The sequence below is a fragment of the Triticum urartu genome, chromosome 3 (genome assembly GCF_003073215.2).
Source record: "Triticum urartu cultivar G1812 chromosome 3, Tu2.1, whole genome shotgun sequence".
Classification (NCBI taxonomy): Eukaryota; Viridiplantae; Streptophyta; class Magnoliopsida; order Poales; family Poaceae; genus Triticum; species Triticum urartu.
The window spans coordinates 726,418,216-726,424,034 of NC_053024.1; positions in this window are offsets into that span (position 1 = coordinate 726,418,216).

A 5,819-nucleotide genomic window follows, 5' to 3' on the forward strand; every position below is an offset into this window, starting at 1 on the left:
CCATCAAGATTGCCAACAACCCAGTTCAGCATTCGAAGACAAAACACATTGAAATTCGTCATCACTTTCTCAGAGATCATGTTGTGAAGGAAGACATTGATATCACACACGTCAACACTAAAGAGCAATTGGCAGATATCTTCACAAAGCCCTTGGATGAGAAGAGATTTTGCAAGTTACGGTGTGAGCTAAATATCTTGGAATCCTCAAATGTCCTGTGATCAGGCACACATCCTAACACTTAAGCATATTGATGACTTAGATGAGCAACACACAAAGTAGTGTATATCTTCAAACAATGAAGACATACATTCTAAGTGTGAATACATTAATGTGGAATTTGACTTCGGAGCGCCACGATAATTGTGCGCCGTGTCTGGGTCTAATACTTCCTATACGGTGGGTAACGCCACCACCAAACGTTCCATTTTGAAGCGTTTCTCACATGGCGTTACCTCTCAATGTCTTCACAATTGGTTTGGTTTAATTCTCAATATGTCTTCATGATTATCTTCACTTCGTTGATTATATGGATATATATGTACTGATGTTCTGTCCTCTACAGCATTCACTTATAGCTATGTTTTCTTGATTGAATCTTTTGAACTAAGTGAATGTGATCGGACCCTAACCTCTCTATGCTTTCTATCTCAAACTCTATCTCTCCAAGTCATATGCATTCTGTTGAAACTGTCGAATGTCTTCCCTGTGTCCTTGTCAGCCGAAGACATTAAGACAACCATAAAAGTCCGTTTTTAATGCTCATTCCTCCACATAAGATCCGGAGAAGCAGGAACGACCGTCCGACAATTTAGGCGTGCGTGGGACATGGAACAAATCCCAATCTTCCTCTAACTGGCCACGCGTGCCTCAAATGCGAACCGCTAGGGGCACCTGCGTAATAGCGCTGTGCCGCCTCTACCCCTATAAATACATGATTCACTGCGGTCATTATCTCCTTCTTCCACCCTCGCACGAACCCTAGCGCCACCGCTAGCACTCGACGACGCCGGCGACGACGCGCTTCACTGCCGCAACCTCTCCGACGCCGTTTTCACGCCGACCGCGGACATCGCACTCTCCGCCGTCGCCGTAGGTGTCTTCCGTCGCCAAGTTAGGGCACGGAGGATTGAACTGCTCGTCTCAACTCTCACTTCGTCTAGCAGTTCCAAGTGTGGTAAATAAAACCTCTTTTTACAGCTTCTTTTGATCCTACAGTTCAGTCACTTTCTGCCATAAGAAGTTTCTCTTCACACCAGTTAAATCTCTCGCTGCATCTCATAACATGCCTAGTATATTCACTTGTGCTTCATAAAGTAGTTAGATTCCTCACTTGTACTGATCTGTGGGTTCGTACAAATCTGGAACCAACTTCTTATCTATAAGTGAATGTCTTCGCATAATGAGGTCAATGTCTTCTAAACCGATTTATCTTCAAAATCTTCTGAGAATGCATATGACCTCTTCCCCTTCCCTTGCACCTTAATGCTGTCACAGGTACATGTCCGTGGGAGAATCCTTTGGTTCTCATAGTCTGCATTCATTTGCAGAGTACTTGCAGCATCACATCAACTCGCCTGAAGCCAGTTCTTGCAAAAGGAATCCTTTGAAGCCTTTGAACATCTTGAAGCCTTGCAAGTTATTCATGGCTTCAGAAACAGTAGCAAGGAAGGGAGGAAGACAGCAACGTGGTGAAACATCCAAAGATCTTCCTGATGAATTGGCAGAGATGTACAAAACTGATCCTGAAGAAAGCTATGGTCAGCGCAAGACACGAATCCAATGGATTCGAAGATATTGGGCAGAGCAATGGTTCCACTACCGCTTCATCACTCAGGAATATGCGGAGAAGTGCGCCATCAAGAGACCGTGGGGAGATGTATTATACAAAAATCTCGTACCCAAGTCCAGAGACGAAGCCATTGCTCAAGGCTTCTATCCATGCATGGTGAGAGGACCACAGCCAGCTGAGGCACATCCGTCATCACTTCTCTGGTGCCGCGATGATAATCTCTTCAAGCGCAACTTTCAGTTTGCACAACAGTCAGCGAAGATAAACAAGAAGAAATTTGGGCTTGACTTCAACCCTGGTCCCTCCTCAGCAAGGGCAGATGGCACACGCAACGCCGATCCCAATATCATCGGGCCGTATGCCAATCTTGCTGGCCTCATCACTCGCATCCTAGTCCAAGGGACTGCTGTGAATGACCCTCCAGCAGATACTGAGTCAGATGACGCCCCTGCTGCTCCGAAGCCAAAGCAGAAGAAGCCAAAAGCTCCAAAAGCTTCAAAGCCAGCCGCTTCTCCCAAGATAGCAAGAGTGAAGCCTTTAGCAACTGCACCTCCTGAATCCAGTGTGCAGTCAGAAGGCTTATCACAAGTGTCCAAGCCCCAAGAAGCCAAGAAGCCTCAGCCACTCACAGGCAAAGAGCTCACAGCTGCTGACATTCTGCGCTGCGAAGTCATTGATCTCTCAAGCGATGAAGATCTTGGAGATGATGCTCTTGAGCAGCTCATCAAGAGCAAGGAGGAGGCTGAAATCTTCAACAATCTGCCTCTGTTTGATGTCGCCATCATCCACAACTTCATCGATGAATGGTTTGACACACCAGACATAAGCTTCAATGATCTGCAGCTACCCATAGGCCTCAGTGTTGCCTTTCAAGGTGCAATCGCTTCAGAACTTGCAATAGCCCAGCGAATTGTAGAACTGAAGCAGAAAATTGATTATGAAAAGGCTCAATTCAAGAAGCACGTGGCCAAGCTCAGTGTGCAAGAAGTGAAAAGCTTCAAAACTATGTTGCATGAGCTGAAAGAGAGCTTAGTGAAGACGCGCGCTGAAGCTCAAGGCTCGCGAGAACGCATGAAGACTTTGGCTGATCACTGCGTGCAGGCCTACAATGAGGCAGAAAAGCGCAAGGCACTTGGGCGTCCCGGCATTGACCCCAGGATGGCCGCGAAGAAGAAAAAGAAGGCGTCTGTGCCCGAACCTGAAGCGCCAAGGTCAGAACCTGATGCTCCGATTGTCTTCCCCGCTGCAACGACTGGCTCAAAGCCCAAGAGTCGATCAATCGCCTCACAGCACAAGAAGACACGGACTGCAGAGGCTAAAGCTATGAAGAGAAAACATTCTGAAGCCTCTCCTTCTGAACCCATTATCAAGAAGCGCAAGACCAAGAAATCTCGGGCTGCTCCCACAGAGCCCCTGATAGTTGAACCACTCTGCGTCCGCTATCCTGACGCAGATCGTCAGATGGCTGTGCATGAGCCTGGTTACATAGAGGCTCCGCACGCTGAAGACATTCCAGCAGCCAACCCTAATGCTGCTGAAGACATTGGTCCCCAAGACAATGTGCAAGGTGATGCAGCCCTTCCTCAGCTTGGGACAAGCGAACAGATCAGTATTGGTCGTCCATTGACGCCAATCACACAAGATGCGTCGTGGGCAGATCGCCCACAGGAGGAAGATGAGCTCCAACCCACTTCAACTCCACCGGCGCCTACCCTCCATAGGCTTCGCAGAGGGCCAAGGGCTCAGGGTGTTGAAGACATTCCGGCTGCATCAGCCGAAGAGCAAGCAGAAATACCACAAGCTCCAACTCCCCCGCACCAACTAGAAGCAGTTCTCAAGGAGAACGTGCCTGAAGCTAAAAATGTTGAGGCTGCCACAAACAATGCCGAAGCAAATGTGGAGCCCTCCCCAACAACAGCTTCAGAAGACACCGAAGCTACTGCTCCTGAACATTCTGTGCCTGAGTCTGCTGCCGGACCACAATTCCACTATCATATTGCGCACAGGCCCCAGGTCCAGAAGCCGATCCCACGACTACCAAGGTTCCCAGGTCCTGCATCAGCTCCTGGTTCCTTCAACATCAACGGCTTCAGGGCAGATAACACGTTTTTCGACCGCTCCAAGAACCCTTATTCAAGGGAACGGATTGTATCAGATAGGTTCTGGAGCCATCAACAGCGCAGCTATTATTCATGCATCCTCTACAACCAAGGCCGCATCTTTCCTCACAAGCGCCTTGAGGTTGAAGCTGTTGCAGGTCTGCCTGGTCTGGAAGAAGCACTGGATTGCTTCAAGCAAGTGGGGTTGCTGCCATTTATCACTGACGAAGAGCACTGGAACGAAGAGCTTCTGCTCCAGTTCTATGCCACTTTGCATATCCAAGGCTATAACAGAGACCCGAAGACATGGATCCTGGAGTGGATGACAGGCAATATCCATCATGAAGCCAATGCTTTCGACCTAATTGAGCTTACCGGCCTTCCCACTCCTGGCGAATTCTTTGAAGAAGGGTGCCAACTCCATGCTGAAGCCATTGAAAGCATATTTCAGCGTCCTGAGCCAGATATGAGTCAGATGCTCTCAATGATGAAGCCATTTCCTCCTAATGCACCCTATCCAACGAGGTTTTTCGTTGAAGACTTAGAGTACCTGCCCAAAACAATATATCACATCATAAGGCGGACTCTCTGGCCAGTCAAGGGACACTCTCGATATGCAACGATTGATGGTGCAATGAAGACTCTCATCTTCTGCATTCTTCACAGCAAATGCTTCAATACACAGGATCTCTTCATCCGTCAATTTGCAGCTTCTGCTTCAGAACTGTTTGGCTTAAAGTTTTATGCTCCTTGGGTTATGAGGCTGATCAAGCTTCACTCTGCAATCTCCTATCAACCCTCCGCTCGCAATCATCAGATATTTTTGCCCGACATGGACACATCTGCTGAAGCAATATATCCAGAGCCGGCCAAGCAACCACTAAGTCTTCAGAATGCAGAACACCAGAGCTTCACTCAAAATATTGAAGGTGTTGAAGCTCTCTCCCGAGTGTATCCAATGGCTGGCACCACACGTGCCCCTGCATCAACTGAAGCCACCAACAGCACAGCTGCAAGATAGGCATCACGACTGGCTCAAGAGGCAGATGAAAAGCATCATGCAAGAAGTCAATCGCATCAGAAATCTGGCAACCAAGAATGCATTTGTCACACACGAGACCTGTCGCCGCACTTGGAAGGGCCTCACTATGATGTGCCCTGAAGCTGAACTACATGAGGATGGCTTCACAGAGCACTTCAAATTTGACTCCACGCCTCCAAGAAGAGCGGTGATGCGCAACACACCATCACTTGAAGAGTCAGAGTTCTCTTCTTCTGCTGCCACCGTGTCTGCCCGGATCATTGAAGAAGAAGACGATGCGACATCATCTCCACCTGCTTCAAAGCGCGTCGAATCTGCACCAAGCTTGTCTGCACCACCGCCAAACAACTCCACCGACCCTGCTGCGCCTGGGAACGCATAGAAACCTCTATGTCTTCAAACCTTTTTGGTCATCACTGACAAAAGGGGGAGAAGCATATGATGGTTATAGTCTTCAAGCGGGTCACTATGGGAGGGTGCCTTCATATTTTTGCTATATTTTGCTTCGTGCTTACAACTCCCGTTCTTTGGCTACATTTGCTTCATTGAGTTGTAACACTTAGCCCTGATGGTCGTCTGCTACCTGTTTGTCACTCCGTTTTGCGAAGATAAATTCCGCATGTGCGACGATAAATTCCGCACTCATCTCTTACTGCAGACGTCCATTCTCCATTATGCATGACATTATCTACATATACTTTCACATGCATAGTGGATTGTCATCATAAGTTGAAGTGGATCTCCACAAGTACAACCTGCCATGTGCATTTGCATTCAAAAGGCAAATTACTTATATGCACATCTTCAGGGGGAGCCCTTGCAACTTATGAAGACAAATTCCTTTACTATTTCACAAATTATGTTCCCCGTTGAAAACTTCAACTAG